Source organism: Thunnus albacares, chromosome 4 (assembly GCF_914725855.1).
Source record: "Thunnus albacares chromosome 4, fThuAlb1.1, whole genome shotgun sequence".
NCBI classification, from domain to species: Eukaryota; Metazoa; Chordata; class Actinopteri; order Scombriformes; family Scombridae; genus Thunnus; species Thunnus albacares.
Window position 1 is genome coordinate 7,114,194 of NC_058109.1, and position 25,567 is coordinate 7,139,760.

Consider the following 25,567-nt stretch of genomic DNA (forward strand, 5'->3'; position numbering starts at 1 on the left):
TTCCTAAAACTCTGACCTGACTCCTGTTTGCATGCATGCAGTGACAACCAGATACTGTTTACTGCAGTTATTCCATCTGTCATGTAAACACCTTTAACAATGAAATGAGAGTGAGTCGCTCTGCTGATGACACTATAATAATGCTGATGATCATTTTAAAATAATATAATAAATGTTTATTTCTAGAGAAGTTTTTAAAACCGAAGCTACAAAGTGTTGGACACAAGGAAGCAAATTAAAATCAACATATTATAAAATGATTTATTAATCATTAAATAGGTAACATTTACAGTACCAGTCTTGGACACTTCCCCATTCACTTGAATGAGAAAGTAATACAAGCATGACAATAAGTGACCCAAGTCTCATATCAAAGTTAGAAATATCTTGATGAGTTTAAAGAAAAACAAAAATAATACAAAAGAAATTTATGTTTCTTAAGATTTTTTTTTCCTGTATGGTATTTTGATCATTTCTTTCCTTCATATATTGTTTAATTAAAACATTTTCCCGCTATTTTTGACAATAATTTATTCTGTTGTCTTTATTAGTAGACTTTAGAAACATAAAAACATAAAATTCCCTGGATATGTATTGATTGTCTCATTTTAAAGGATGTTTTTATGTTGATGTTTTAATTAGGTATTTAAGATTTGGCTTCCCTTTTTTGATTTATTGCTGCAGGCTGTAGCTCCACTTAGTACACAGATGTTGTTTCATTGTGTGAATTTGATGCCTGACGAAGTTCCATGATAAACTGAATACTGACAGCATGCAGTAAAATAAGATGAAAGAAATAAAGAGACAGTTTGATTATTTGTGTTATTTCCTCAGGCAGGTCGTTCTACAGCCTCGGGGTCCTTGACCGCAAAGACAGGATGCAGGAAAAGACATATGACATCTGGACAAGGATCTCAAGCTACATATAGCTACATATATACTCTTATGGGACTAAAGGGTCAGAAATACATTAAGAAGCTTTAATCAGTAAAATCTAAAAGTCAGTCCTAAACTACACTGTGAGCCAGTGCAAAGAGGCTGAAAGAGGTGTGATGTGGTCTGGACTGAAAGCTTTGGTTTTGAATTAACCAATATATTGCCATACTTAACCACAAGTATCTGAATCAAGGAGGAGTTTTCAAATCCGCCACATTACAAAGAATCATGATGTTCTCTGTGACAGATCGCTGCACCTAAGCGAGTTTCACATCCTTGTAAGGTGATTTTCATAGCTTACTGAAATGAATGGAGACCAACAGCAACCTGAGAGACTGTGAAACCACTTTCATGACTTTAAGATCCTGTGATCTTTTACAATACTTGAAGTGGAGCGTTTAGTCTCATTTTTGGGGGAAAACACTGTAAACCTTATCAGGTGTTGTCATCTGTGGGAGTTTATTGTTCCTCTGCTCACTCTATGGATGATGACGCAGGGAGATTTTAAAAATAGACAATTTGACTTTGGTCTCTCTAACGGATATTGGGTATTTTTTCTGTGCATGCATTAAAAAGCTCAGGTAATGAAGCAGAGGTAAAGCTGTTTCTATACACAAACATCAGCAAGGACACAGCTGGTGGAGGGTCAGCAACTAAAAATGTCTTGTTATTATCTTTCTGTTATTTAATCGAGATGGTAAAACATGAACCAGACAATCAAACATATAACATTCAGGTGTTTTAGGTCAGGTTGCTGCTGATTGTGCACTTTAAACAGGCTGATACCTCTATCTGCTTCCTCATTGGGGTCACTGAGTTCATGTAAATGAGAGTGGGGAGTGAGGGGAGGTCCCACTCTTCATATCACTGAGAGTGGAAAAACAAATGTAGAGTCTTGAGAATCTTGAAAATTCCCCCGTGGCAACTTGTGACTTGTTTCCTCCATGGTTTAAATAAAGAATGTTTATAAGAAATAAAGAGAAAGGCTTGACTAAGGTCAGGCTTAGATCCAGGTTTACGTCGGTGGAAGTTCTGGGGGGAAAGTTTAGCCATGTAGTTGACTCTCTCAACATCAAATGCCTTCATGTTCTCCTTCACATGCTGCTGTTTGGTTTTGAACAGTGTGTTTACTCTGCACACAGCCAGCCTCTGCTGTCAAACACTTGTGTGTGTTTCAGGAAGCTGAAAAACCAAGAACGCATGCAGGTAAAGGTTTCTGCAACATAAAAGGGTTCAATTCTACTACGTACGTGCAGAAAACAGCGACGTGTCACCGCTCTGGCAGCCAGTTGGGGGTCTTCAGCTCTTCTCTGAACACATCTGATTAGCACACTAGCTAATGGCCCCTCAACATAAACAATAGTGCTGTAGGACAAAACCCCAGGCTCCTCATTTATCTCAATGAGAGCACTGTATTAGTGCAGCGGAGGGGGGGGGGGGCTTCCAGGGTGTTAACAGAAGAAAAAAGAACGAAAACATGCAGGGCAGTAGTGTGAGATTAGCTGCTGGTTCTGGAAGTATTTTACCCCGCTCTAAATTCACATTTCAAAGTTTTCTTTTGTGTTTTTCTTTTGTGATTTCCTCAACATACAAAAACATAGTACAGAGAAGTCCTGTTTTTTCTGTCACTTTGTATGATGAGTCCCTGCTGCGTTGTTTAATCGGACTCTGGTTCATTTTTACCTCTTGGTACTATTTGTTTGGGCAGATCTGAATCATACCTGGGTGCAGATCAAAACAACTGCACCAAAACCTTTTGAGGAAGTGGTCTCGGTCCGGTCCCAAACAATCTCTGGAGCGGTTTGTTTGTGGTGAGAACGTGAACCAACCTTGATCTGATATAACTACAAGGCGTACTCTGCAAGTTTGAGGAAAGAGGCTTATGTCGCCAGGGTTGCTTTACATACTGGGATGCGGTTTAGTGAAATCAACAGTTGCTAACAGCTAGCCAGAGAATGATTCAAGGTCCGACAAGAGGCCAGGATGACCTTCTTCAGGACCTTCTTCCTGTGGTTATGTTTTTGCTTCCGCCCCAGACACATCTGGCCAATTTTTTTTTAATGATGCATTTTGGTTCACTTGGATTTTTCTTTGTGTGAAAAGAAACCAAACCAAGAGGAAAATGCACCAAGTTTACCGACCTGTCCACTGGTTCGGACCAGAGCAAGTGAACTATGGGTTTGAAAATGTCCTTAATCTTTGCAGTGATTAATCAAATGAGCCGCATTTATATGCCGCTTTACAACGGGTCTCTCATTCACACACCAATGGTGGCGGAGCTATATCATGCAAGGCCTTACCACCATCAGGAGCAATTCTGGATTTAGTGTCTTGCCCAAGGACAGCTTGACATGTGGATAATAGGAGCTGGGAGAGGAGGTGTTCCCTCCTGGTATTTCAACTTCTGTCTATACCCTGAAGCAACACAGCCACACAAATGTAGACACTTGTTTTATTGTACTGAAAACCCCCGAACGTTGCCAGCCAAGGCTGTATAAGTCACCTACAGTGGCCCTCGGGGGCCGCCATAAGTCACATCACAGCTCAAATAAAGCAATAAAAAGTGACGATGGGTGAAATGCAACAAATTGTTGCTTTAATTATGAGACTGTTTAACTTGATAACCACCAATTTCAGACAGTTTTAAAGCTTTCCAGAGCGTTTACGTCCTGTGTTTTTACCAACACTGTACAGACAGTAAGAACATTATACCTGATTAAATGAATGTACAGAATATTTAGTTCAGCCCCGATTTCCTATGTAATTCATATTTTCTGTTCATTTAATGAATGCATTGGTCTCAATTGTTTCACTATCTTTTTCTTAATATTTTGCAATAATCTGTAAAACACTTACAACTGCACAAACCTCTATGAAAAATGCTAGAAAATATAATTAATTGATTGATTAATATTGATTTTCCTTACAATACTGATCCAGGCATCGTGATCAAGACGAAGGAGACGGGAAGAAACATGAGTAAAAGATTTCTGAGCATCATTATCAGAAATTTGAATCTTTTTTTTGTCAGAATATGAGAGAATATGTATAAACATACTGTAAACATACTGTGGTTAACTTTTCAAGCATGTTTAAACATTCGTGTGTTGATCACAGTGGAAGTGAGTTAAAATATCAGCGGGGACGGCGAGGAAGTGAACAAACTGTTTCTGGTCAGAGTGTTTCTTATCAGAGCTAATAAGATGATTGCAGCAGCTTTCATCCTCTTGTCGGCTTGTTTATGACAGCATGCTGACTTTAAAGCTCCGACAAATGCTCAGATTGGAATGACTGCGGTTGCCATTGCTTCTGTATGTCTATGCATGTCTTCCTGCAACTTGTTAACCGGCCAAGATGATGAAACCCACAGACTGGATTTAATTCTGATGGTTTTGAATGTTTTAACCTTTTAACTAACAAATTGACTTTACTTAACATTTTCCAGTCTGCTGCAAAAAGATTTTCAGATTTATTCCCCCTCATTCCAGCCGGTTTAAACTTTTATTTTTTTCACAATCATGTGGTAATGTAGAAGCAGGTGGGGACTGTTTTGAAAAGTCTCTCTTGTGGTGCATTCAGGGACACACTTACCCCCTTTCCACCTACTGGAACCTAGTGCTGGTGCCGGTTTGCAGTTGGTTCAACTAGCAAACCCCCTAAGAAGTGGCTTTCTTTTCCATGGGCTAGAGAGAGCCAAGTCATTATGTAACTGAGCATGCTTCAAGTTTCCTAGCAACGCTGACGCCAACTTCAAGCACTTCTTACTCCAACATAGTAGGAGGTGGTAATGCACCGTAACGCTGGTTGCCACCTACCACACAATTGGAAAAAGAAGAAGAAGCACAACAACAATGACAGACTACATCACAGCTTTACTTTCTCTTGTATGTACTGCATACTGCCTACTAAATGAACAATTAAATATGTCATTACCAGCAGACTGATCACACTGAAGTATGCTCAAACAAGACATGACTGTATGACATGACTGACGGCCGCTTCACATATCCGAAAAACATCACAGCAAATTTCCAAACAGGTGTTATTTGGATAAACTGACCACATATTGGGAATCTACATGATTACTTTCTCGTCTAAAACGTAATAAAATGACATATTAACAGCTTAACTCTCTCTATATGGCTCTGGCTCGGCTCTAAAGAGACGCAATGCATTTTGGTGGTCATGCTGGGGGGGTGGGGTTTGCAGGAAAGTCCGTCGCTGATTGGTCAAACACAGAAACTGTGTTGTGGCTGCTTCAACTCGTTCACCACTTCATTCATAAAACAAGGAAGTACTCTCGTATTGATATCAGGATGAAGGGGGGACATTTCCCTTCGTTTTTTGCTGACGTTAAAAGTGAAGTTAGGCTTTGTTGTCAGCTTCCTGCAGTGGTGGCGGAGCGAGCTAGAGAGTGAATGAAGAGGAGAGGGAGCGGTGGTAGCAAGAACAAAGAGTGAATGAGAGAAATGAAAATGTGATTTTGTGATTGCTTCATAGCGTAAAGGAGAAATAAATAACCGTCAAACTTGGGTTTAACTTATATGATCTACCCGGTATAGAAATAATAACCAAATTTCATTGTTTTTGACTAGTTTATAGACTTTTTTTTTGCTTATATCTCATCTTTGCTACTTTTTCCTTTAACAAACTTTCCACACAGTGTTCAATAAATCTGTAATTGAATCATATCTATTATTTGAGAACTGATAATAAAAGAAAAAATGTACACAAATGAACTGACAGCTGCTAGTTAATGAACAATATGACAAAACAATTCCACCATTCTCTGAAGTGTTTGTTTACAACAGAAAGGTTCAATGCAAACAGAAGAAGGAAACGTGTGTTTATTGTCAAACCAAACAGGGTTTTTTTCAGGAGGATGTGGGGGACGAAGGTTTAGCGGGAGGAGACGTGTGACATTTCCAGGAAAATGTGTTAAGTTTGACAAGTTTTAGTTGTTGTTGTTGTTTCCAGGAGTTTGTTGGTGCAGAGCATCTCTCTGTGGTATGTTTTGCCTGAGGAGGCGAGCAGGTGTGACGCCTGAGAACTTTTAACACCAACTAGTTTTTCCATCAAGTTTATTAGTATATCAATTTTATTATTGTTGTTCTGTTTATTCTATTGTTGCAAACAAATGTTTATATGTTTATTATTAGTGGAGGTGATTTTTTTAAAGGTATAATGACAGAAGTTATGTGCAATCGGTAATACAAAAAATATATGATGAATTACTTCTCTTTTATTTTTAATTTAATGTGACTGACTTCTTAACTGAATTTGGGATCATTTTGAATTCTCCATGCAGCCAAAATTTCATTTAAATCACTTTTTTTTAAAAAAAAAAAAACATACTGTTACCATCAATTATCCATACAGGACCAGGTGTGTCTGAGAGAGAAGCGTGAGCTTTCACCCCAACCTCTGCTGCCGATCCTGAACCTGTACGATCCTGGCAACTTTTTGAGTTTGGTTCAACCTTTGTGATTTGCAAATGCATCTCTCTTTCAGGCTGAACTGGTCTGTATCCACACCACAATGCCCAGCAGCTAAAGAGAAGGAAAGACAGACAGTTAATAATGAATGAAATAAAGCAGAGACTGTGATATTTGCCGAAACACTAATGCAACAAGTCCTCTAAATTAAAAGACCAAATACTTCGTTGTGCAATCCATAATGACACACAGGAGCGTTTTCTAATCTGGTGTCCATATATTGGCAGAAATCTGCAGGACATCATCATCTGTCTGTGCTTTCCAAACCCGTCACAAATCACTGTTAAAAAATAATGATGTTTTATGATGTGACAGCGCTGCGGTTAAGGTCTAGTTAGGTTTAGGCACAAAAACCACTTAGTTAAGGTTTAGGGACAGATCACACCGACCACAGGATCGTCGTTATGGGGACGATTGCGGTAACGTTTTTGAAATGACTGTCCTGACTTGCGGTCAGAAACAGGAAACAAACAGCGGTCTCCTGGGGCAAAGTTCACTGTTAGGTAAATGCTGACCGCCATCCTTCTTCCTACAAATGAGGAATATACATCTGATCTGAACTTAATCATCATAACATCCAATGTAACTATATCACGTTTTCGGGTAATTGACATTACGACCTATTGTGTTGTTTTTTTGTAAACATCATACCTGTAGCTGTACATCAGCATGTTAACATTGTCACTGTGAGCATGACTCAAGACTTTTAGTCCTGTTTATTGCATGTTTGATATATTTTCTTCTCTTTTTCTGTCTTCTCACTTCTAACTGGTTTGTCTAAATATATGAAAGATTTACAGCCAACAAGTGGTCCTTTGCTGTGAAATGTCAGTTGTCTTCTTTTAGACTGAGAAGAAAGACGACAGTGAAAACAGGAAGACTTGATAGAGACCCCACACCACACATACACGCACACGCACAAACCACACACACACACACGCACACACCACACACACACACACACTTCCTGCACCTCTTTTATTGTAAGACCTGATATGTTGATGGGAACTCAAATAGAGAACTGAAAGTGGACTTCCAATGTGTGTGTGTGTGTGTGTGTGGGGTGCGCACGCGTGTGTGTGTGTGTGTGTGAGGAAGTTAGCAGCGGGTTGGGTGAACACACACTAACCGTTGGTAAGGTTGGGGTCGTGTGTGAGTGTTAACAGTACTTTCACATTGACAGCAGCAGCCTCCTCATTCATTTTAATGAGATTACTATGTTGATGCAGAGAGGGTATCACCGCAGGAGATACCAGGGGAAAAAACCCCAAAACAGCCCTACATTTAAAGAAAAGAAGGTCCTGCGTTGGTGGCAATGTGTGAGATACTGGTGAGACATGTAATATGATCTAGGAGGTCCAGTTTGAGTAACAGATCACAGTCACCCCACAAGGTTTATAATACTCTGACGCAGCATTTAAAAACTCCGGAGAATTATCACAGTGGTAATTATTTTCTCTTTTTTTGTAATGATCATGAGGTAAACAGTAAAAGTATGGCGTTAATGTTATAAATAAGTCTACCAAGAATGTGCGCTTGCTGATCTGATTGGTCAGTGAAGCACCTTGCACATCTGACAACCACACATTTTATGTAGCATCTAACCAAACCACAACCCTGTATGTATAAACTTTTATTTACTTTTGTTCTGTTTTACCCGGTTTGGACTTTTTAATTCTAATGAAGGGAAAACAGTTGACAATAATGTTGTTGTAACTTTGTGGCAACAGTTTAAGGAAAGCTCTTTCCTGTTTCGACATCACACTGCCCTCTTACACAATGCCGGGTCCGTAATGAAATAATTTTTCCAGTTTGGTGTGGGAGACTGGCCTGCACAGAGCCCCCTGACCCATCCCACAGCTTTGTGATGAACTGTAACACCGACTGCGAGCCAGACCTTATCACCCAACATCAGTGTTGGACTTCACTAATGCTCTTGTGGCTGAATGGGAGCAAATCCCTGCAGCCAGGTTACAAAAGCTGGTGGAAATCCTGAAACCAGAGTGGAGGCTGTTACAGCAGCAGATTAATCACATACTTAGTGGTACCCAGAAGAGAGACCACATTCCCCCCACCCTGTACTGGCCTCCTTTCACTGGTTACCATTGAATTGATTATAAGAGCACGGATTGGCATCAGCTTACATCAACAATCTCCTCAGTCCATATACTACATCCAGACCCCTCAGACTCTCTGATCAATCACTCCTCTCTGTCAAAATCCAAAGGTGACCAAGCTTTTTCTACTGCCTGACTGTCCCCTCACTGTCCAGACTGAAATATCTCAACAACTATTGGATAGATCGCTATGGGATTCTGTACAAGCATATATGGTCCTCACAGGATTAATCCTAATGACCTCGGTGACCCCCTAACTTTTCAGCATAAGCTTTATACAGCTACTTTACATTGCACTGTAGCGAGCTAAACCATTAGCAATGATGGCATAGTTGTGCTTCCACTTGGCTAGCGACACCGAACTAGCCTAGTCTCGTGTTAGATAACCAAAAAGTTTTATATATTATCGGTCTACAAATGGCGACAACACCCGAGGCAAGTTTTATGACCAATCCAACTTATTTTCTGATCAGCTAAGTCACCACAACTTCCATAAAACAAAACTTAAAGCCACTAGCTGAGCTGATCACAGTAGTTAGCTTAAAAAGTTGTCTCACTCACGAGAGATATCAGATTAAATTAGGAAATAAACACTGAATCTAATTTGATCTGATCTGATTTTGCAACCAAATTATGAAAGTTTACTCCGTTTTCAACTCTTATTCTTGAAACTGCCATTATATTATGGGTTTGGAGGATTTTCCATCATGTAGGCCCATTAATAATGGTTGTAGGTGTCTGATATGATGCTCATTTTGCTTTTAGATATTTGAGTGGTTGGAATATTCATGTGCTTCCTTCCTTCTCTAATTTTCACATTTTTAAGCAATGTTTAGCCCCCACATACAAAAAAATACATAGAAATAGTCTATATAGAAGTATTTTAAAAGTTTTTTGATGGGGAAGAATCTCAGTCCCTGATAGTTAACAGTCCAGGAAACGCCCCTTGTTAATCGTCTGCTCGAATGTCCTTTAAATGTAAAGAAATTCCACCGAATCACAGCTCCTTCTGAGTGTGAGTGTGTGTTTGTTTGTGTGTATTTAACACCCACCCCCCCATAATCAGCCAGCTTGTCTTCACTTGTCTCTACTAGAAGATGAAAGGCATTTGTTGAATATCAAACAACCTGACGCTAGACCAGACAAACACTTCCTCCTCCTCCTCCTCCTCCTCCTCCTCTTCCTCACCTTTGCTACATCCCAGTGGGAAATATTCAATTCCTCGACATTTATCTGACAGCTGGAGTGACTCTGAAGCATGAGGTTTTGCATGTCAGCAATATTACATCCTGATTATTAAAAAAATAATGGTAAGTAATGCTACTTTCCTATATTTGTTTCATCTTCTGTGTCAATCTATTCTCTCCACGTGTCCTTATTCAAAAGCATACTTCTCCCAGAACAAATTATACATAAATTCATCACTGTGAAATATTTTATGTCTGCAAAAAAATGGGCTAAGGAGCAAAATTTTATTTACTAAATCTGGGTTACAATCCACTTTTGGTTGAGGTTTTTTTATTATCAATCCACCCCACAGTTAGGTCAAACCGCACATCTTAGTGTCCTAGATTTGTCTTTCCCGTCTGTGTTTGCATGCTCGCAACTTATGGTACTGAAGCATCCCAGCAAACACACACACACACCCACAAACACACACACACACAAGTATAGTGTGTGGATCTCGGTCTGACAGCAAGATGTATGGAGGACAGATGGACCCAGACACATAACTTTTACTTTCACAACACTCTTGTCCTTTACTTTGGACTTAATGTATTTTTCTTTACTTAATTAAACTGTCAGTTGTCTCTAATTTAAGAACATTAATGAGCAGCAGGACACAGTATGTCCCATGTGTCCCACCTGTGTGTGTGCTGGTTCTATAAATGTACAAAAATGTCAACTGAAACCCTTTTAAATGTTAGGTGTAGATTTAAAATGCTTTAAAATCTTAACTGTGGACTACAGCTTTATTTAAATATGATCAGATCAGCTCATTGTGTGAAGTCAACACTGTGGTACATCATTTATTTATTTAAAGCTAAAATTACATTAAAGTTACATTTATGCTAATAGAGTAGCGTTAAGTTGTTTTGGGCATTCAACAAGTAAAATTTCAGTTCATCCTCTCATATTAAATGTCAGGTGACCGACAGTTTGAGCTCTTCAAGTCTTAGATGGATATTAAACTCTCCTAGCTGACTCATCAGCATGAAGCGGGACGAACAACTGAGTGAGATAATACCTGATTATTTGATTTTAAAAAAAGTCAAGGTACAAGCCTGTGGACATAAAAACTGAAGGAGAGAAGTTCAAAGGTGCATGTCAGTATGAAACATCCGATCACAAAGCCTCTAATTCTGCTAACGGTAAGCTGATGCTAAAACTGATAAAACATTCAGCAGTTTAAATCACTTTCACATTCAGATCAGTTTTAGATGAATTCAGGAGCAGTTCTTCCCCTGTAGTGTAGCTCGTCGGCACTATTTGAATCTCTAGCTGAGCGGGTGACGCCGGGCCGTAAAGCCAGGTCTCATTCACAATGCATTGCAGTCACCACTGTCCCGGCGTTTGAGTCCATATGTGTGAACGATCCGTTAGGCGGCTGTTAGCCAACCACCGTTCCCATCCTGACACTGGATTGCTTGTGATAGCATCTCGTCGTTAGCATCCTGCTGTTAGCATGCCGCCATATGTCAAATACCAAATGGCTCCATTTCACCTTCTGACAGCAGCAGTAACGTCTTCAACAGTCTGTGAGGTGAAGGACGACCGTACAGCTGCACACACATATACACAATAAAACAGCTGCTGAGCATATACACGTGAGCATACATTTGACACACTGCTGCACAGCAGATAGTAACTGTATACAAACACTGGAACACACTCGCGCACAACTGACACAGATACAAACACACACTGACACACTTCTGTCAGTCTACTCTGATGTGGATATATAGCAGCAGATATTTGCTTTCACTGAATCGAATCTATGATCATTTAACCCTTTAATGGTCTTCTCAGGTAGTGGTAGAGCACATTTTGAGCTGTGACATCTTGTCGAAAAGTTAATTTATACTTGTACTCTTGGCATGTGTCCTGTTTGTTTTCATAAGTAGTTATATTTTTTGATTTAGTCAAGTTTTAGAGGAAAAGAACGTATTTTGATTGCAAAAGAATAGCCCCAGGTAAATCCACAATGACACTGATAATGCTGAGAATAATCAACTTTTTATATACTGTATGTATGCATACAATGCAACACAAAGTGCTTGACATGAAAGCAGAGATGCATTTAAAATAAACAAGGATAAGTCAAAATGTCAAAGTCACAGCGTCGAAACAGCATCAAAAGATTTCCCTTAAACTCTGAGGCAATAATGATTCAACAAAGTCAAAATTAAGCACAAAAACAGTTGTGGACACTGTGAACAGCACGACTTCTGCGAAATGGTGAACTTAGATTAGAGTGTATAAGAATTGCTTCTAGAAAAACAAGTTGTTGACGGTTCGCACAAAACCACAGAAAGAGGATCTCTAAAACTGTTTTGCCAGTGTCTCACCACACATTTGTATAAATCTGATCTACTGTAGTTCTACAAATACTAGATAGATAGATAGATAGATAGATAGATAGATAGATAGATGGATAGATAGATGTTGGTTTGACAGGCTGTGATTTGTGCAACAGAAGCAGAGGACAGGTGAGGGGTCACGTTTAGGTTAAACGGTTGTGTGACAGTGTGTTTGCACACAGCGTGACAACAGGTGTGTGTATGTGTTGGGTCAATCATCACACACACACACACACACACACACACACAGAAGGATCCTTCTGTCTGACAGCAAGACGAATGGCGGCGACAGATGCACACATAACTTTTACTTACAAAACATTGAGTGTGGATGTAAGAGATGTGTGTATGTGTGTTAGGAGGAGAAAGAGAAGGAGTCGGTTGGAGACGGGAGGGGGTTGAGAAAGCAGTAACGTTCAGAGAAAATCAGAGAAGAAGAATATTAATAAAGGGGAGGAAAAACACACATGTGAAACACACTTATGAAATTGTTTGTGTAATTTAAAGTAACAGCAGTAAACATCATGTTTTAATCCGTCAATCCATCGGAATCAAACAGTGAGAACTTCTTTTTTTCAGCATCGTCATGCAGGGAGGAATTTACAAGACAAAAGGACAAATAGAGAACAATTTGTACACCCAGAACTTACTGACCCGTGAAAAATGCTAAATTTTTGTCCCGGGGGATCTGTACGGTAACTTTTACAGATTTTGAGTTACATTAATAGCATTTATGTCATTGCCACACCTGGTGGTACACTAGGTCCACAATAACAGGATGTACGTCAAAATCTGCATGATTTTTTTTTATGCGTTGTATGTGATACTGTGTTATGTGTCAGCATGGCTGCGTTTTAGGTTCTCCACCTCCAAACACTCCTCAATTCTTCATTAATTTTGGTGCACAGAAGAGCTAGTGAAAGAAACTGTGACTCAAGTGTGTTCAAGTGTCCTCAAGCGAGACACCAAACCCCATGTTGCCCCTGACGGTTTGGTCAACACCTTGCACTGTAGTTCTCTGCGGCCAGTGTGTGTGTGTGTGAGTGAGAGGCAAAGTGAGACAATGAAAACCAGGAAGTCCAGTTGGAGCTACAGATGAATGCATTTAAAGTCTTATCAGATGCCAAAACTCTGCGCAGTGGTTTGCAATAATCACAGACAGGATGTTACAACTCTGCAAGGTTATCACGGTGGTAACTGTGTTAATCTTTTGCAATGTGCATGTATGCGATTGGCCAACACGGCACCTTGTCAGTTGACACTGTGTTGCGGCAACAGTTGAGCTTGGTTCAACTATGCCAATACTCCAGCCAAAGGGCCTCCACGTTGACTTCTTCAACTACAAGACCTGCCACCCTGTCATAAGCACTAGTGGATGGCGGCCATGGACACCACGTAACGATCACTGAGCATTTGAGATTAAAATTTGCATCCTTAATTTTGTTTTTTTCCCTTCATCATGTTAGGAAGTCAGTCTTATTAGAATCTGAATACTGAAACTGGACTGAATACCTAATCTAGTGTGGACACAGTCTCCATCCTAAGCCACTTCACTGTCGGGACTTAAGCTGACCTCAAGGGGTTTGAGGGTGGAGAGTTGGGAGATTTGAGGGTGAAAGGGTGAGTTAGGTGTGGAGGGGATGGGAGGGGGGGTCACCAGCTAATGATCTTAAATCCTTGACAGGTCAAAGGTCTTTTTAGGATCCACTTCCAGGACACAATAGAGTCCTGTTCTTCCCCTGAGCTAGAACAGTCTATTCAGCTACAGCGCAGAGACCTTTGACCCCCGAAAAACCTCCTGTGGAGATAGTTTCTGCCAATGACTTTACTACGTAATTTTCCATGCAGTAATTTTCCATGCTGGCATCATGTGGAAAATGCAATTAGCTCTTCAAAAGAAGTAACAATAGGGTGAAAATCTTTGATGAGCGAGCCAATCAGAAAAGACTTGACCGCAACATTATGCAACAGTAGATCTGACTGTAAAAAAAAAAAAAAAAAAAAAGCATGTCACACGGAAGCATCTTATGACTTTTTTGAACTGTGTTTTTTAAAATTAACTTTTCCACAGCAAAAACAAATTATATACAAGAACACACAAAGAGGAGACAAGTGAATCAATAGATAAATAAAGGAAATGAAATGTGACTCCTTGTTGATGATTGGCTCACTGTCTCTCCTAAAACACATTGATAAATTATTAAGATAATCAATGTGTTTATAAAGATGAGACAAACATCCCATGTGCTGCACGGTGGCGAAAAAACAGTCACTGTAAAGATTTAAACTGAGAAGCATCACGTTCAGCGGTTGGAGAAGGTTTTAAATCTCCTTTATGAGGGTGATAAATAGCGGCTATGCATGTTTCACCACATTGTTTCATCTTCTCTTTTATTGTGGCTGTAAACCGTTCCATATTAGAGTGATCTGCTAAGAGGTTTAGCCATTGTGTAAGTTTTGTTTCTCTGTTTCTTTGTTTGTCTCCTTCCAGATGAGTAGGATTATGTTAAAGAGGTAAGTATGAACTTAAAACCAAAAAGCATTGTAACTTAAGACCCTCTTAGTAATTATTCTAAATTAACGAGCAAATGAGGATAAAAGTGTCTTAAGAAGCTCTGAACCAGCAGAAGGAACTGCAGATGAAGTTTATGTTCATTTTTAAGTCAATACTTTGATTGTGAAAGCTGGTGTTAAATAAGTGATAAGAAGTGAAATAAAATAAGAGAATAAAACTAAACTAGCACACAATAAATAATTGAACATTTGATCTGCCAGCTGAAATGCCGTCCCTGCCTGATGTTCAGTTTCCTGCTTCCATATCTTCTATTATATTCTTTCATATATTCTTCTATCATTTTCTTTTATTTTATGATACTGATACAGAAAATGACGACAGAATGACATCCACAATAAATGAAACCTTCTCAAACTGACTTCCACACAGTAACATGAACCTTATAATCCTTAACCTGAACCCAAAAGTATCCTGAACCCCAACCAGTCGATTTCTGTGATGCTTAACAGACAGAGTTGACATTAAGAAGCTCTTAGCATCATTCACATGTATTTACTCTTGAGCGTTTTCTTTGAATGTAAAAATTCATTGAAATACTCTTAGAAAACACTTATTGGGAAACAAAAACCTGTTGTGTTATATTTTGTACATGGATAAACAAAAATTAATATTTTCCTCTTCAAGCTTATGAAAAAAACATGAGCACATATAAATTAACAACCTCCTAGAAATTATGTTCATATACGATGAAATTGCAACAGTAAATACAATATGTTTTGCTAGAAATGTAATTCCCACCAAATATCCAGTAGAAGAAACTACAGCATTATTAAACTTTGTACAATTATGTTTAGGCAGCATTTGGTAAAGGTTAGTGAAAGATTGTGGTTTAAAACAGAAAAAAACTCTGTAGTGACTTGAAGCACAACATGTTGAGTGACATTTAAACGAAACAACGATCTTTCACTAACCTTAACCAAACCACACACAGGATTCAGGACACAGGGTGTGAAGCTCGGTTACAGTTTCAGAGCGATATGTTAATGCAGCGCTTAATTCATTAGAAAAAAAACGCTGCCTGTGAACATGCAGGCAGCGATTACATAACTGGGAAACAGTTCAGTTGTATATAAACATAATTTCTAGGAGACTGAGTTGCAAATAATGTCTCATGTTACATGAAATTTTGTACTGAACTTGGAGTTGGAACCGGACTTTAAACAAACAGAGTTATATTTATATTCACCGTTTCTCACCAAAATTCATTGTATGTACCCTTGAGGCTTAACAAGCGTGTCGGCTACACTTACTTCCTCATAATTTATTAAAATCTATGTTTGTTAGCTGCACCCTTCTTCTTCTTCACTGTCTTTGTTGGGGCAGCTCATGCACAACACAAACAAATTATCTCTCCGTAGTGGTATAAAACTCACATTTTTTTACAATAAATACCAAAATATCTCTTTATTTTCTTCAGTTTCTATAATTTCATGATAAACCTCATATAGAATCATATTTAAATTTAGTTTTTTTGGTCATAATACCTTTAAATCTTTAAAGTAAATTTAAAGGGAATTTGCTTTTTGCATTTTACATGTATTTTTCACATTGTGACCAAACATTCAATCACAGTTTTTAATGCAATGTAATGTAATAATTCATATGAAAAAAAGGTGTATTTCCCCCACTCATCCACATATTTTTTTCCCACACGTAACACAGTATCATATCTCAACTTCTCACTTGAAAGGACAGCTCACAGGTGAAAATTTCATTTCTCACTGAGGAAATGGGAAACTGATCATCAGATAAAAACCAACAGATGTCCATAAGACAAGTGACTGATAATTCAGTTGCGTTTTCTCACCTAAATACCAGAATCAGTTTCTTTATTAATATTTTTAGAGAAAAACCATGTGAGGTAGATTCATTACTCAAAAAATTAGACAAAAGGAAATGCTAAAAAAAAAAGTAGCTAAAAATGGATTTGCAAACTTCCCACCAAAGATGTCTTTTCTATCTCAAATTAATTACTTTTATGAATTAATTTGTTTCCTGTCCCACACACCATGTTGAATTATCTTGTTTGTTTTTAATCTTTTTTCCAATTTATTCGGTGTTAAGTTGGCGTGGACGCACGCTGCATCAGAACTGCAGCAAATATATCAATTACTTATTCAAACGACTGCAGCAGTCTTACCTGACAAAAAGCAAAAAAAATAAAATAAACACAGTTTCACCTCAAACAAGCGTAGAAATTATTGGCCATATGTTGTTGATTCTCTCCTGGATTTCTCTATTTTGTATTTAATATGTAAATTAAAAATGTGCACAAAACTAACAACAGAGTGATCATCACTTTACCAAAACAAATAAGTCGATGTTCTCCGTCTACCTGTTACAAGCTTTTTGAGATTGGTTAGATGCATGGTTCGATACTGAGTATGCATCAACACAACAGTAACAATTATGGAGCAAAAACTGTGACACATTTGCATTGTTTTCACACAGAAAGCTTTAGAAATACTTTTCTCACTCAAACACAAACAACCAACAAAACTCTGGATCTGCAGCATATTTTACAAACTCTTACATACTCACTTCAAAACTCTTCAGGTTATGTTCAAAACGGACAGCAATTAACTGTTAATTATGACAAGTGTCTGTTTTAAATGATCATTATTGCTTAGAGATTCTTTAAAAAATATATAAATGTAACTAATAATAAGACTTTATACATTTTTTTCTCATCCTTTATTACCTTTTTGTCTTTTGCTTCTTGCCATCAGGATGATTTAATATTCAGAAAGAAATATGACAGTAAAGTCTTAATATGTATGTATGTCTCAGTCACTCCACACACACACACATACACACACACACACACACACACACACACACACACACACTCTATACAGTATCTGATTCACATACATTCCTCAGTGTTTTGATGGCACAACAGTCCTCTGAGAAGAGCTTTTGTCACTGAGGTCCATCTGGTCTGTGTGTGTGTGTGTGTGTGTGTGTGTGTGTGTGTGTGTGTGTGTGTGTGTGTGTGAGTGTGTGGGGGGTGGGGGTGGGGGCAACACTTGCGTGTGTTTGTGTATAAAATCAACGTCACCCTATAAAATTACAGAGAGAACTTTGAGGACTGAGGGGGATCATGTTTGTGTGTCCTGCTCTTTGATAACTGCCTATAAAATTATAGGGGTCAAGTGTGGGTTTTATAGAAATGTATATGTGTCTCTGTGTGGGTGTGTGTGTGTGTGTGTGTGTGTGTGTCCTAACAGCCTGTAAAATTATAGGGAGAACAATGGACTGTGGGCACACACACACATACAGTTCGTGTGTGTGTTTACAAGAGATGGACTGAAGGCCATTACAGTCATTTCAGGTTAAATTCCAGGGAACTCTGGAACAATAAGACACTAATGTTAGTTTGGTGTGTGTGTGTGTGTGTGTGTGTGTGTGTGTGTGTGTGTGTGTATGTATCAGCATTTCATTACAAGACTGTAAGACTGAGTTAAGAACAGTGTTGTTTTCTTCACAGTTATTGAAACCGACAAACTGTTAAAGGTTTAAAAATTAACTTTGTGGGTTATATACAGTATCTTTCTTCACATGCTCACCAGTCATGTTGCCTAATTGTTGACTGGAGGGCAGGTGGTTGAGATTAGTGGGAAGCCTATACCTACTAATCACTATAGCTGGGGAAACACTGGAGGAGGGTTTCTCTTCAACATTCCTTCTGAAAACAACAAATTGGGTTTTTCAGCGACCGACGGTTATTTGTAATTTTGTTAAAAGTTTAAATTACACCTCAGTCGTCTGTGACGATCCTATGGAGAGTTTCCTACCGTGCTTTTGTCATTCCTGGTTTCTGAACAGGGACGTTTCCCGGGGTGATTTGTACGTTTTCACGGAGAGAAGAGTCAGTGTGGCTGCTGGGAGGACGAAGGAGGTCCAACTTTTCCAAAGAGACCCAGAGGGCAGAGCAGCATGGAAACCTGGGTGGGTGGGGGATAGGCACGTATAGGTGGACCACATACACCTGTGAACTGAATCAGGAAGAGAGAAATCCATTAAAAGGCTCAGTGTGCTTCTAATGAACTACTTTGTATGAAGCGTCTGGACACGTCTAATAGAAGAAGGTTTTGGTCCTGTCGTCATAGAAACGGGACAAGATGCAGTGACTCGTACAAACGGGGATAACGGTGCACATGCAACGGACAGTTTTTCATGGGAGACATTCATAGTGTCACACTCAGTGGTACACATGAAAAGTGTGAGGGATGAAAACAGAGAACTTGAGAGATGTTCAAACTCTGCCTGCTTTCACACCTCAACGCACCTCACTGATCAATGTGTAAAGTGAGAAGAATCGTTGGATGGTTTCATACACTGGTGGATAATCCCACTAGCAGTTTGAAGCGTACTGATGACTTAAAGTTGTGTTTAGACATTAGCATAGTGTGAAAAAAAAACCCCCATCAGACACAGTTAGGTCGCATTCAGACGAAATCTGGCGGTCTGGCACTACAGGAAGTTGAGTTGGAGTTACAGGTTAATTTAATTGACGGAGTTATCAGAAGCCAAAAACACTGCACAGCGGTTTGTAACGCAAATGTTTTAACTTTCCTCACAACGATGGCGAGGTTAACAGTCGAATACAGCGTTCACGTTACAAAGTAATCCAACAATGCGATTGGCCGACACAGCGCCTTTGCCGGATGACGTTGTGTTGCGTTACGACGAGGATAAGGATAAAACGATCAGCGAGACAACTTTTCAGAGCACTGAGCACTTTCCTGACCTACATTATGAACCTCTTTGCAGCGTTTTAGTGTCTTCAAGCTGCAATTTACGACGTGTTATTTCTTCTTGCTCAAATCAACATCTTTCACTAATCAGAACAAACCAATAATTGCAACATAAACCTTCCAGAGCCCGTTAGGATTGCATTATTTCATTTTTTTCTTTTTATTCTTTTGTAATACGGAGCTGAATTTCAGTTGCATCTGAATGAACTTGTTCCAGCTGCTCTTCCTGTTGGGAAACAAGTATCGACTGAATCTGACACAGAACGAAAGCATCCGATTGTGTGTTTTTTTTTTCCAACTATAAATTTCTCCCTGTATGACTGCTCTAAGAACAATTAAAGGAAGCTTTGATTCAGAGATTTCAACACCAGACCATAACATTTGGAGTAAATCAACACATCAAACACTTTCTGCTCCAAAACTCCACAGTGTCCGACATTTCAGAGAAGAAACGCACACAGACGTAATATAGTTAACAGACATGCGTTTATAATAAAACATCTACTTGTTTTAATATACCAGCTTGTGGGCTACACACACACACACACACACACACACACACACACACACACACACGTGCCAAGCTCGACCCATTTAAGAGAAAATAAGCTGGCACGTTTTTGTAGAAGAAGAAGAAATCCAACATGTGCACTTCTTCTTTTTCCAAGAAGCAGCCATATTTTCCTGGTATGCATCCCGCTCCTCGAACCCCCCGCCACTCTTAACCACAGCCCGCTGCAGCATGGCGTTTCCAGTGTGTTTTTGAGGTACGTACAGAGAGATGGGAGGGGGGGGTGTGTGTGTGGGGGGGGGGGGGGGGTCTCTAAAGCCATGTCCTTTATAATGTGCAGGGGCCCAAACTGTTCAGAGGTACTCCCTCTCTGTTCTGTATTGTTGAGTCTGTTTTGAGGTCGGACCTTGAAAGCGTCCTGACTGGTAATCAGCAGTTTTTAAGATGATCAAACAGCCTCCATTATGATGGAGGACAATGGGACTGACAGGAGAGGTTGGGGGGGGGGGGGGGGCAGAGCAAGAAAAGATGACAATAGATTTCCTCTTTCTTTCCCTCCTCATTTGTTCTTTCTTTTTCCCCTCTTAACTATTCACTACTTTTCTTCCCCCCCCCCCCTCTTCTTTCCATCCACTGTTGTTTACTAAAATCTACACCCACAAAAAATGTCTCCAAAGTCGTGGTGCTCAGCTTTACGCTGGACCGCTGGAACTCACTGTGCACTCCTCAAGAAAGATCTTTTTAGAAATTATAATAATAAAAACAAAATAGTATTTAATATTTGACAACATGTGTTTAAAAATGTATTACTTCTTGTCCGTGCAGAAGTTGTTATTGCTCTCCAAGACTGCGGCTGTGGACAAATCTACAGAATCTCTTGAAGTTGACATAAGTAAGAAAATGTCTGCATTTCACTGTTTGTACAGCTTGTGGGTTTTTGTTTTCTACTACTTAACTCCTTGTTCTTCTTGTCCTTAATCAGCTGGTTATCTGGTTGCCAGTGTGTTTTTGAAGCAGGTGAGAAAGTGATTGTGGGTACCACAAAACACTGAATTAATAATTAACAAGGAGCCAACATGTGTGTTTTCTCCAAACACTTTTGGAAAACACAGAAAAGTCAAGTTGTACCTGAGTCTTTAGAGTGTCTGCCTCCAGGATGAAAAGCTGGTTGTTGATACAGGAAATGAATAAATGAAATAATGCATCTTCTTGTGTGTGTTTAATACAAAAGTTAAAAGAAACTGTTTGACATTCTGGGAAATACACATCTTAATATTCGCTTTGTTTTTGAGAGATTAGATGAAAAGATCAATACTGCTCTCATATCCGTCTGTTAAATATGAAGCGAGAGAAAGTCGATTGTGGTTTGAGGTGCTGGTGACACAATGAAATACAATCCAGGAAGTTAAAGTAGCAGTTACAGATTAATTGCATCTAAGGACTTATCAGAAGCCCAAAAACACTGCGCAGAGGTTTATAACACTGACAGACAGGGTTTTACAACTCTTTAAAGTTACGACGGAGGCAGCTGTTTTATCTTTTGTCACGATGATCACGAGGTAAACAGCTGAATACGGCGTTCACGTTACAAAGTAATCCGACAGGAATGTACGCTCGCATGTATGTAATCGGCCAATTCAGCGTGTCGTGGGGTTGCGTTCCGGCAAAAGTTGATTCTGGTTCAACTTTTTTTGCTGGATGACCGCAGCGGGTGTATGCTGAGCCTTATGCAGTCCCCACTCCTGCAGCGTAAACACACTGCCCCCCTTCAAATGAACGGGAGGGCTGCCATTTTTCACGCATTGCGGCAGCGAACGGCTAGCATGGCTCTGTTCAAAGTAGCAAAAAAAAATCTGCCTATCAGCACCTTTAAAGCTTACATGTTTGTTTAAACAAAAACATTAAAAAACCTTGGTTTTACAAAGAGTTCATATTATAACTGGGAAGTTACGGGCCTGGCAAAGAAATAGTACCAGAGTGTAACTTGTATTTGACAATAAAAACTTAATTTTTCAGGGACTATGTAACTAAAGACATTAGAAACTCATAGAGAAGAGGTGATTCGTCCCAGATGCTTCCCATCTGCAGATAGAAAGTACAGCATAAAATAAATACTGAATGCAATGTACAATAATTTCCATACAGGACATGGCTGCTGCAGGACACAGTGCACCGTTGGAAGGAAACTTAACCAGAAAAATGTTGCAAACTGCAGCAAAAAGTTTTCACCCTAGATGCACCCCCCCCCCCCACACACACACACACACACACACACACACACTGGAGGAGGCGTTTACAGTTTAAATGATCATAATGTGGTTGATGTGGTTAAAATGTAATTATTAGAGTGGGAATGTAAACAGTGAGCGGAGCAGACAGTCAGTCAGTAAAACTGCCGTCAGTCAGTTCAACCACCTGTTCAACTCTGAGTAGCCGGAAGACAGAAAGTCTTCCAAGAAAAACACACATATACACACACACACACACACACACACACACACACACTGTACCGAGTGTTTGAGTCTGCATGTTAAGTGTGCTGCTGCATGTGAGGAGAGACCATGGGGCGAGTTTAAGTGTTTCCCTCCCAGCCAATAACACAGAGGGGATCTCTCTCTCCCAGCAAATAGCTTCTGAGGAAGCTCTGCCTTCGGCCAATGAGGCGCTGAGGAGGGAGAGCTGATCCACGTGGAGCTGAACAGATCCCAAAACACCAAAGAACTGGAAATACTGGGAACTGTAGATAGGGGAGGGAAAAAAAGGTGACAGAAAGAAAGAAAGAAAGAAAGAAAGAAAGTTTTTTTTTAAAAGTCAGAGAGTAAGAAAGAAAAAGTGTGAAGACATAAATTTGTATACTAAAGAAAAATCAATCAGTTATAAATGAGAATCAAGTTGAAGACAGTTTTTTTTTAGATTACTATAAATTTACTGCTGTATTTTTCTTTTCTTTTTTTGTTCTGATTGTGGAGAATTATGACATGTGGAATAAAAGATAAAATAGCAGATTTGGCAAAAATGGCCCCTTTTTGGAAAAAAATGATTTACATTGTTTTGAGTTTTATTGAATTTCTGTCAATAAACAAACAATGTTATCAAAAACAAACATGTATCAAGAATTATCTCCTGACCAACTAGTGCAGTGGTTTCTTTCAAGAGGTGAAGAGACAGAAACAGAAACACCTCAAAACTTTCATGTTACACACACACACACACACACAAATAAACACACACACACACAGAGTTAAAAAAAAAAGCTGTGTGTTAAAGCCTGAAGCAAAGATTATATTTATTAAAGGGCGACTCCACCTGCGTTCCTTTCCAGGATTTTCAAATGGAAACGGAGACTCAGCTTTTTAGTAAAAAACAGTGACGTAGGTTTGAGCCAGAGCCCGCCCACCCCCCGCCACACACACACACACACACACACACACACAGAGTTCGTCTTCCTAACATACTCGCTTGCTAGAGCACGAAAAATTGTCCAAATATACTACGAGCAATGTCGCAGCGCTGAGTCTGAGTGTACGAGAAGTTTATAAATGACAGACAGCTGCTGAGTGCCGGGGGAGCAGAGTCGGAGCTTCGGGACAAATAACACTCGCGCACGGGATTCTGCTCTGATCTGGATCTGTTTACTGGCGGGAGGAGAGCTCACGGTTTATTTTTTTAATAAACGGCGGGTGCTCCGTCTGCGTGTCTGTTAGCACGTTTTGCAGAGCAGCAGCAACAGCGAGAGCTCAGTCCGTCTCTGTGGCTACTGACTAGGCGGGCTAGTGGGGTTTATGTCAGTTTATATGTTGCAACATCATCATGCAGTAAAGAAAAACTTACTTCGAACAAAATTTTTAGTACATATGGAACACTAATGTGAAGCTACAGAATGATATAAAAACCTAAAAAACTATACTATAAATAGGTTACCCGTCCTTTAAGTTCATGGATGAAACAACAGAAAACAAACTCTTATAATGATGTAGTTGCTTGTGTGTGTGTGTGTGTGTGTGTGTGTGTGAACCAGGTATTCCTCATGTTGCCTCCCTTATGGGAACAAAAAGGAAGTCCTCTTAATGTAAATCATTAATTTTAGGGTGTAATTTTTGGTTTAAAGTTAAGGTAAGTTTAGGGTTTAGGTTAGGATGAGTCTCCAGGAAATGAATGTAAGTCAATGTCCTGTGAAGTGATGGAAATAAGACTGTGTGTGTGTGTGTGTTAGTGCTGAATCACCAGGACTGCTGTTAATATTCACACTGTACAGGAAGTCATTTCATGTAGGAGAGGTGTTTTATTGTTTGTTTGTTGTTAAACCAAACATGCCTGTGTGAGATTTCCTTCCTCTTAACAGCTGCACAGGTGGCAAATGTTCTGACGGTAAACTGTGAGTTTGTTGAGCAGCATTCAAGCTGTCGACTTTTATAACCCTTTTACACTCAACTTCTAATGGAGACGACTCACCTCCGCCTTGTGAAAAAATTGGATCCGTTGAGGACGAGCGGTTCACTCGCTCTCAGCTGCTTGTTGTCAGAATCTCCACAAAAGAGCCAGAACACGAACCAGCCTGGTCCAAATTATATTCAGTCTAATTAGTCAATATGTCATATGTTTAATACCTAAGTGGATCCAAATGGCCTACGCAACTATGCAACCGCTGCTCTTTTCCACCTCATCATGCTGCTGCTGTTCTCTCTCAGCGTTTTTGGATCGTTTCTAATTATCCTTTAAGGGGTAGGTTCACGATTTTTCAAGTCTGTCTTAAAACGACAGTCAGAACATTGAAACAGGATTTTCTTGCTGTAATCATCATTCCTCTTTATCATAGTGGCCGTTAAGAGATGCCTTCATAATGCACTTACAATGTAAGTGATGGGGGACAAAATCCAAATTCCCTCTTTTTTGTTGCCATCATTCCAGGAAAAAAAATGTCCATCATGACATAAAGAGGGAAATTTTTTACTACAGATACTGTAACTGTGGTAGATATCCACTTTATGTGTTCATCTTCAGATAAACGTTTATTCACATTTTTGTCCAAAAACGATGACTGTGGATTTTACTCCCATGATTCACATGATAAGGGGATTTTCTAATGACCGGTATGAACAGGAGGAATGATTACAGCACGCAAAACCTGTTTCAATGTTCATTTTTGGCTCCTGACTGTTGTTTTAAAACAGATTTGAAACATTGTGAAACTGTCCCACGGCTATAGAAATCTGCTCTGGTGTCTTTAGTTTGGTTTTTTTGATCTGATAAGAGGACAATTTTGAGAAAGTAAAAGTTTTTCCATTCATCAACACACACGAATACAGATTGCAACTTGTAAGTAACTAAATAAATAAACAGACTGATGATGATACACACTGAACGAAACACCAGGAGAGTAACGCATGTGTTATATGGCATTATTTGTATGACTAATTGGTTAAAAACTGCCATTCATTTGGTTTGTGTCAGTTTAGATCTTCATCAGTTCAAAACTTACAACAAAAGAAAAAAAAAAAAACTGTTTGGGAGAAATTGATGTCACACCCAGAGTTTCCAAGACACTACATCTGAAAGTAGGTTTACTGCGGTTTCTAGTAGAAAACACACACA

General features: G+C 39.3%; 1 long non-coding RNA gene across 1 annotated transcript; it reads right to left on the minus strand.

Annotated features, from left to right (window-relative positions):
* Positions 1-23,745, minus strand: LOC122981117. Its single transcript, XR_006403160.1, has 4 exons — positions 23,651-23,745; positions 7,613-7,621; positions 4,543-4,548; positions 1-11 (listed from the first exon to the last, which is right to left on the minus strand). It is a non-coding gene; the product is annotated as an uncharacterized LOC122981117 (long non-coding RNA).
* Between the last annotated feature and the right edge of the window lie 1,822 nt (positions 23,746-25,567).